The 8,215-nt window shown below is 43.2% G+C and overlaps 1 long non-coding RNA gene across 1 annotated transcript in view; it reads right to left on the bottom strand.

Moving 5' to 3' along the window:
- LOC133539495 (uncharacterized) overlaps positions 1-209 on the bottom strand; it is an 8,702-nt gene extending 8,493 nt beyond the window's left edge. Inside the window, exon 1 of the long non-coding RNA XR_009803404.1 lies at positions 1-209. This exon is cut by the window's left edge and continues 20 nt beyond it. This is a non-coding gene — a long non-coding RNA (uncharacterized LOC133539495).
- Positions 210-8,215: the final 8,006 nt, after the last annotated feature.

Here is an 8,215-nt window from a genome sequence, read left to right as displayed (position 1 = left end):
AAAGATCTGTCGGCACCAGGGGAACCCTCGCAGCGAAGACACTTTCCCCGGTATTTATTTATTGGCACAATACAAACGGAACAAAAGGTAACATTGTTCAAATAGAGAGAAGACAGGAGAAATACATAAGAGGAAATTAGTGCAGGTGAGAAAAGAAACCCCAAAGGGTTCCCACCTGAAGCAGGGAAATGAACAAACTAAATTACAGACAGTATATAAAACAAAAAGTAGTCTACCTTGTGTGTGTGTGTGTGTGTGTGTGTGTGTGTGTGTGTGTGTGTGTGTGTGTGTGTGTTTGTGTGAGTGAAGATAAGGAATACCATATTTCCTTGAATTGCCGCCGGGTATGTAGTATGCACCTGCCTAGAATTTCCGCCGGGTCAAACTCGTCACGTCACGAGTGACACTTCACCTGTCATCATTTTCAAAATGGAGGAGGCTGATCTCAATCATTTGAAATCGCATAAAGGGAAGAAGATTAAGAGCTATTCAGTAGGATTTAAGGCCCAAGCTATTGAATATGCTAAAAAGAACAGTAAGCAGCTATGTTTTATTAATATACCGTAGCTGCGTGTGTCAAATATGAGTCAATAACACCTCCCGGTGTTAGGAGGGTGCTAGTGATGCTTCTTGCGACTACTCGGCTGCAGAAGAAGTGACAACAAGCAGCGAGCGTGAGGAGCGGTCGTTTATTTTTTCCTCTCGCTTGCACTTTTAACATGGAGGATTACATATCTAAAATAAAACAGTTTTCTAAACTGGACTTTCAATCGAAGCAGGAGGTAATAAAGGAGGATCTCCATCGAGACAGAGAGACTTTTAAAACTGAAGAAAGATAAGGAAGACTTCTATAAACAAGTTATTGATGCTTTTGATCAGAAGGAGCTGCGCATGGACTTCATTTATAAGTAGAGGTAAGACCATAATAACGTTTTTTTTAATAAATGTGCTTTTCATGATGGTATCCTTACATCACACTCAAATTTATAAGCGCAGGCCTAAATTTACTGCATGCCTTTGGTAATAGCTGGAGTGAGAAGAGGTTTTAAATTAATTAGCGCCCCGGCGGCAACTCAAAAGGAAATACGGTTATTCCAGGGTAAACAACGTCTGTGTTTCATGGAAAACTTTAGTTTTACAAACTTTTACATGACGCCAACCATGCCTGTGTGCCCAAAAAATTTATTTGATTTTCCACTTCAAAATAATACTGTGGAAAACTCTCAAAACCAAGGCACAGTGAACACATCACTTCTGTCTATTAGCCACACCAATCATCAACATTTTATCCACAAAGAGACTGAAGGCACCAAGAAAGTGAGAATATTTCTGCTCATGCATCCTTCGAAGCGAATGCCTAACGAGCTACAAGCTCCATCCACTGTGGGCCAAGTCCAGCGGAGGGGAAAAGGGCCAAGGCTGTTGTTTTGGACAAAGACGTCCTCTAAGCTCAGTGGAGAGCAATCACTTAGTAATTAAGCCAGAAACTTTAGCTGTGCCGGAATGAAGAGGTTGTGCCGAGGATCAATACTATTGATTAGCATTAATGAAGTCTTTGTCTCAGCAGCTTTTTCTTGCGCTCGGAGCTCCACAGGAGCCTCTTAGTGTCTCTTTTCCACTACTATTCTCCAACAGGAGGTCAAGCAGACGCTGGGTTCGGACAGAGGACACAAGCAGGAACCACTTCCTGCATCCGAGGGAAAAAAGGTGGTTTTAAAGGCTTTCTGAAATGAGATTTTCTTATTGAAACGGGGATAGCAGGTCCATTCTAGGTGTCATACTTGATCATTTGGCGATATTGCCATATTTTTGCTGAAAGGATTTAGTAGAGAACATCGAGGGTAAAGTTCGCAGCTTTTGGTCGCTAATAAAAAAGCCTTGCCTGTACCGGAAGTAGCAGACGATGTGCGCGTGACGTCACGGGTTGTGGAGCTCCTCACATCTGAACATTGCTTACAATCATGGCCACCAGCAGCGAGAGCGATTCGGACCGAGAAAGCAAAGATTTCTCCATTAATTTGAGCGAAAATGAAAGATTCGTGGATGAGGAAAGTGAGAGTGAAGGACTAGAGAAAAAAAAAAAAAAGACGAGGGCAGTGGGAGCGATTCAGTTATTAGACACTATGGAGAGACGCAGCCGGGGGGCTGAGAGAGACAGCCTTGGCCAAGAGGTAGGCCAGGAGGCGGGGCCTGCGGCGGCGAGGAGAGGCGTGACGCGCGCTGAGCAGCACGAGAGCGGCAATTTCAATCAGGTGCGTACAACCCACACCGGCTCACAATCTCTCCATCTGCGGCTAGATTATAAGAGAGGCGAAGGGGGCACGAGGAGGAGAGAGAGAGAGGAGAAAGAACCAGCTGACGACACCGAACACGAGCACGACAACCAAGACCCAAGAGACGATGAGCCCCCGCCACAGACGCAAGATGCCCCGCGGCCAGAAGTAGGAAACGCCGGCGCACTGCAAAGTGGCGCGACAAAAAGGCAAGAGGATAAAGTGATTGCTGAAATAATAAACACAAATCAGACCTGCTGCGATGTGTCCTGTGTCCATCGTCACGACAACCCACACATGGACGGCAGGAAGTCCGTCACAGACACATTTACTAGAATAATTCTGGAAAATCCCTCATCTGCTTATTGTGTTACTAGTGTTTTATTGAGATTATATAGTCGTACCTGAAAGTCGGAGGGGTGTGGCGACCGCCAGTGTCTCCGTGAGAAGCCACGTTTCTTGATGAGGCAGATTTTTTTTCCCGCTCCTCCACGGTGGAAGCATCCGGCGGTCGGGGGCATGCATTGGGAGGAGGCAAGACAGTCCGCAGTTACGGTAAGAGCCGACTTATTGCCACCGTTTTCACACCAAAACCTGCCGGTTGACATGTGGTAGGGAACCATGCCCGCTTGACCGCTCTGTTTCATAGTAAAAGTTAACCGTCAGCTTTCGGGAATGTAAACAAGGAAACACCGCTTCCCACCTGCATCTTTCTTCTTTGACGTCTCCATTATTAATTGAACAAATTGCAAAAGATTCAGCAACACAGATGTCCAGTTACGGTAAGAGCCGACTTATTGCCACCGTTTTCACACCGAAACGTGCCGGTTGACATGTGGTAGGGAACCATGTTCGCTTGACCGCTCTGTTTCATAGTAAAGCTTCGCCGTCAGCTTTCGGGAATGTAAACAAGGAAACGCCGATTCCCACCTACATCTTTCTTCTTTGACGTCTCCATTATTAATTGAACAAATTGCAAAAGATTCAGCAACACAGATGTCCAGTTACGGTAAGAGCCGACTTATTGCCACCGTTTTCACACCAAATACCTGCCGGTTGACATGTGGTAGGGAACCATGCCCGCTTGACCGCTCTGTTTCATAGTAAAGGTTAACCGTCAGCTTTCGGGAATGTAAACAAGGAAACACCGCTTCCAACCTGCATCTTTCTTCTTTGACGTCTCCATTATTAGTTGAACGAATTGCAAAAGATTCAGCAACACAGATGTCCAGTTACGGTAAGAGCCGACTTATTGCCACCGTTTTCACACCAAATACCTGCCGGTTGACATGTGGTAGGGAACCATGTTCGCTGGACCGCTCTGTTCCATAGTAAAGCTTAACCGTCAGCTTTCGGGAATGTAAACAAGGAAACACCGCTTCCCACCTGCATCTTTCTTCTTTGACGTCTCCATTATTAATTGAACAACTTGCAAAAGATTCGGCGACACAGATGTCCAGAATACTGTGGGATTATGCGATTATAGCAGACGACTTATAGCTGGGATCAAAATGTTTGTACAATCCGTGACATCATACCGCGACGTTTTCAACAGCATACTTTGCGCAAAATTTAAAATTGCAATTTAATAAACTAAAGCGGCCGTATTGGCATGTGTTGCAATGTTAATATTTCATCATTGATATATAAACTATCAGACTGCGTGGTCGCTAGTAGTGGCTTTCAGTAGGCCTTTAAACACATGCGCGATCCAAACGGCATCAAAAGAAATACTGCGGTGGCTTTTTATGGTCTCATATTGCAGCGGCGTGTTGTTTATTGTGTGTGTGTGTGTGTGTGTGATGGGATAGAATTGCATTTTTAAAGAGTTGAGGTTGTATGAAAACACATTGATCACCTGGCTTGTAGCGCACGTCTCTGGAGGTCTGGGCTTGCCTCGACTCCAAGATGGAATCCAACCAATGCTTGTTTGACAGCTCGTTACCGTAAGACACATGACCGCGTGCAGGTTGCACCTGTCCAGTTACACACCTGACGCCACTCCATGCATGGTTGATGCACTCATCATGGCATACGAGCCTATTAGGTACAAGTAACAAGTAACAAAAAATTATTACCGTGTTTCCTTGAATTGCCGCCGGGTATATAGTATGCGCCTGACTAGAATTACTGCCGAGTCAAACTTGTTTCGCAAAATATTATTTTTATTAGCGCATGTCTACAATTTACGCCGGGTCAAACTCGTTTCACAAAATATTATTTTTATTAGCGCATGTCTACAATTTACGCCGGGTTAAACTCGTTTCGCCAAATAATTAGCATTTGCCTAGAATTTCCGTCGGGTCAAACTCGTCACGTCACGAGTGACACTTCACCTGTCATCATTTTCAATCATTTGAAATCGCATAAAGGGAAGAAGATTAAGAGCTATTCAGTAGGATTTAAGGTCCAAGCTATTGAATATGCTAAAAAGAACAGTAAGCAGCTATGTTTTATTTATATACAGTAGCTGCGTGTGTCAAATATGAGTCATTAAATGACTCCCGCCTCCTGGTGGTAGAGGGCGCTAGTGATCCTTCTTGAGACTACTCGGCTGCAGAAGAAGTGACAACAAGCAGCAAGAGTGGGCAGCCATCGTTTATTTTTTCCTCACGCTTGCACTTTTAACACGGAGCATTACATATCTAAAATAAAACAGTTTTCTAAACTGGACTTTCAATCGAAGCAGCAGGTAATAAAGGAAGATCTCCATCGAGACAGAGAGACTTTTAAAACTGAAGAAAGATAAGGAAGACTTCTATAAACAAGTTATCGATGCTTTTGATCAGAAGGATCTGCGCATGGACTTCTTTTATAAGTAAAGGTAAGACCATAATAATTTTTTTTTTTCATTAAATGTGCCTTTCATGATGGTATCCTTACATCACACTCAAATTTATAAGCGCAGGCCTAAATTTACCGCATGCCTTTGGTAAGCGCCAGAGTGAGAAGAGGTTTTGAAATAATTAGCGCCCCGGCGGCAATTCAAGGAAATACGGCATCACTCCTCTTGAAATTAAAGACAGCATATGTCCATTCCAGACTGTTACTAAATACATAGGTAAGTGTTTTCATACCTACTGTTGTTGTCTGTTTCACTCGATCCGTCGTTTTCTAACATTCCACACTACACAATAACAAATGTATGATTCCTGCTGATACTGTATCAGATCACTATTGGTATTGGCAACTACTCAAGGCTCCAATATGGTATGATATTGTAAATAAAAAGTAGGAACAGTACACCCCTACAAATGACCCAAAGGAAAGATCGGTTAGAGACACAAATAAATACAAAATATAAACGATGGACGGGACTGCTTTGGCTGCTGCCCCCGCGACCCGAGCCCAGATAAGCGGTAGAAGATGGATGGATGGATTATTACACAGAGAAAAAGTTGTATACACATGTGTTATACATCAGTCTCATAGTAATAACAGTTTTAAAGTGGCTTGGGCATTTTATAAGGACGCCTTGGTGCCGCCATTTTGAGACTCTAATGCATTGTGAATATAATGCAGCTGTTTTATTGAAGTGGGAATAGCAAACTTCCTGTTGATTTTAGTTGGGGGTGGTCAGTGTATGAAATATAGGTCTCAGTGAGACCTATATTGAGGATTTTTTTTCATGTGTGTATGACAGTCCTACGTTGAGTTAGAAGCAGTTTTGTCTGAGCAGGAAGCCGCCATTTTGTGACAGCAGTACACACAACAGCCACCAGTTTTTTCCGGGCTCATAAAATCCAAACTGGGGTAGTAACTAAAACTCTTTCATCAACTTTTAATCAGAAGGGTTCAATCTCTCTTCTCTTGCTTATTTGAAGCCGAAACGACAAACGGCCTCAGAGGACATAATGTTTGAAAAAAAGCAAAATTTTTTAGCCAGCTTTTGTATTGAAGGGGGAATTGCAAACTTCCTGTTGATTTTAGCTGGGAGGTAAGAGTGTATGAAATATAGGTCTAACTGAGACCTACATAGTGGTTTTTGTTTCATGTTTCTACAACGTTTTCCTGGAAGTTAGAGACAGTTTTGTCTGTGTTTTCTTCCTAGGGGGCGCTCGTATGCAATTTTGGGTTTTGGTGTTTTGATTAGATCGCAATTTTCGCCAGTCCTGATGTGTGTGTCAAATTTGGTGAGTTTTGAAGCATGTTAAGGGGGTCAAATTGCAGCTCAAAGAGGCGGCAATATAATAATAAAGAATGATAATAATCAAAATAATAAAACCTTAGAAATTTAATAGGGTCCTCTGTCCCAAAGGGACATCGGTCCCTAATAAAAATAATATTAGAAATACTGATGCCAACATTATTCAAATAAATGTCATTCTTTTCACAAAGCCACAGAATGCATGTCTGTGTTCCTAATGTTGTGTCCGCTGGCTGTATTCCACGTCTGACTGTGCGCCACAATATTCTTTTGCATCCAATTAGGCTGATGAGGGCTCATTAAATCGCCGTGCCTCCCAATTAAAGCAGCTTTTGATGAGAGGACGGCATGAAGACCCGACAAAACGCTCATGTGAAAAACCAAGAAACTGAAACGTGCTTTTCAAAGGGTGGAGGAGACACAACTTTACACCTCTCGTTGTGTGTGTGTGTGTGTGTGTGTGTGTGTGTGTGTGTGTGTGTTCTGGCAATGCTTACTTATTGGGGACGTCGCTCTGTTTACAAATTCACTTCAGGGCATACTTGACAACCCTCCCGAAATCCTCCCGGGACAAATTTGTCCCGAACATCTCCCAAAATTCAGGCGGAGCTGGAGTCCACGTCCCCTCCAGCTCCATACGGACCTGGGTAAGGACAGCCTGTTTTCACGTCCGCTTACCCACAATATAAACAGCGTGTCTGCCCAATGACGTCATAACTCTAGAATGATCGAGGGCGAGTTCTTGGTATCTTATGTGGGTTTATTGTTAGGCAGTTTCATTAACATCCTCCCGGCGCGGTAACAACACACAACAACAGCAGTCACGTTTTCGTCTACCGTAAAGCAGTTCTTCTGCCGTAAACAGCAATGTTATGACACTTTTAAACAGGACAATTCTGCAATACATGCATATGTGACAATAACATCAACGGCTTTTAGATAATGCAGTGCACGACGGCGCACACAACAAGGGGACGAAGATGGAAGATTCCAGACTCTGGTGCATTTGATGAAAGCACTTTTGTGTGTGCCACACAGCAATGCATCATCAGAGAGGGTGTTCAGCATGATTAGGAAAATAGTGACAGAGAATAGAACAAGGATGGACAATTCAACCCTTAACTCAACAATGAGTAGATGAGTGTTATGAGGCATGCACTTTTGTGCATGCCACGCCCCCTCCAGATCCATACGGACCTGGGTAAGGACAGCCTGTTTTCACGTCCGCTTACCCACAATATAAAGAGTGTGTCTGCCCAATGACGTTATAACTGTAGAATGATCGAGGGCGAGTTCTTGGTTTCTTATGTGGGTTTATTGTTAGGCAGTTTCATTAACGTCCTCCCGGCGCGGTAACAACACACAACAACAGCAGTCACGTTTTCGTCTACCGTAAAGCGGTTCTTCTGCCGTAAACAGCAATGTTGTGACACTTTTAAACAGGAAAATACTGCCATCTACTGTACATGCATATGTGACAATAACATCAACGGCTTTTAGAGAGTGCATTGCACAACTGCGCACAACAAGGGGACGAAGATGGAAGATTCCAGACTCTGGTGCATTTGATGAAAGCACTTTTGTGGGTGCCACACAGCAATGCATCATCAGAGAGGGTGTTCAGCATGGTTAGGAAAATAGTGACAGAGAATAGAACAAGGATGGACGATTCAACCCTTAACTCAACAATGAGTAGATAAGTGTTATGTGTGTGTATATGTGTAAATAAATGAACACTGAAATTCAAGTATTTATTATATATATATATATATATATATATATATATATATATATA

This window comes from Nerophis ophidion, linkage group LG21, assembly GCF_033978795.1.
Source record: "Nerophis ophidion isolate RoL-2023_Sa linkage group LG21, RoL_Noph_v1.0, whole genome shotgun sequence".
Classification (NCBI taxonomy): domain Eukaryota; kingdom Metazoa; phylum Chordata; class Actinopteri; order Syngnathiformes; family Syngnathidae; genus Nerophis; species Nerophis ophidion.
Note: the sequence above shows the minus strand (reverse complement) of the source record. Positions and strands in the feature narration are given on the sequence as shown.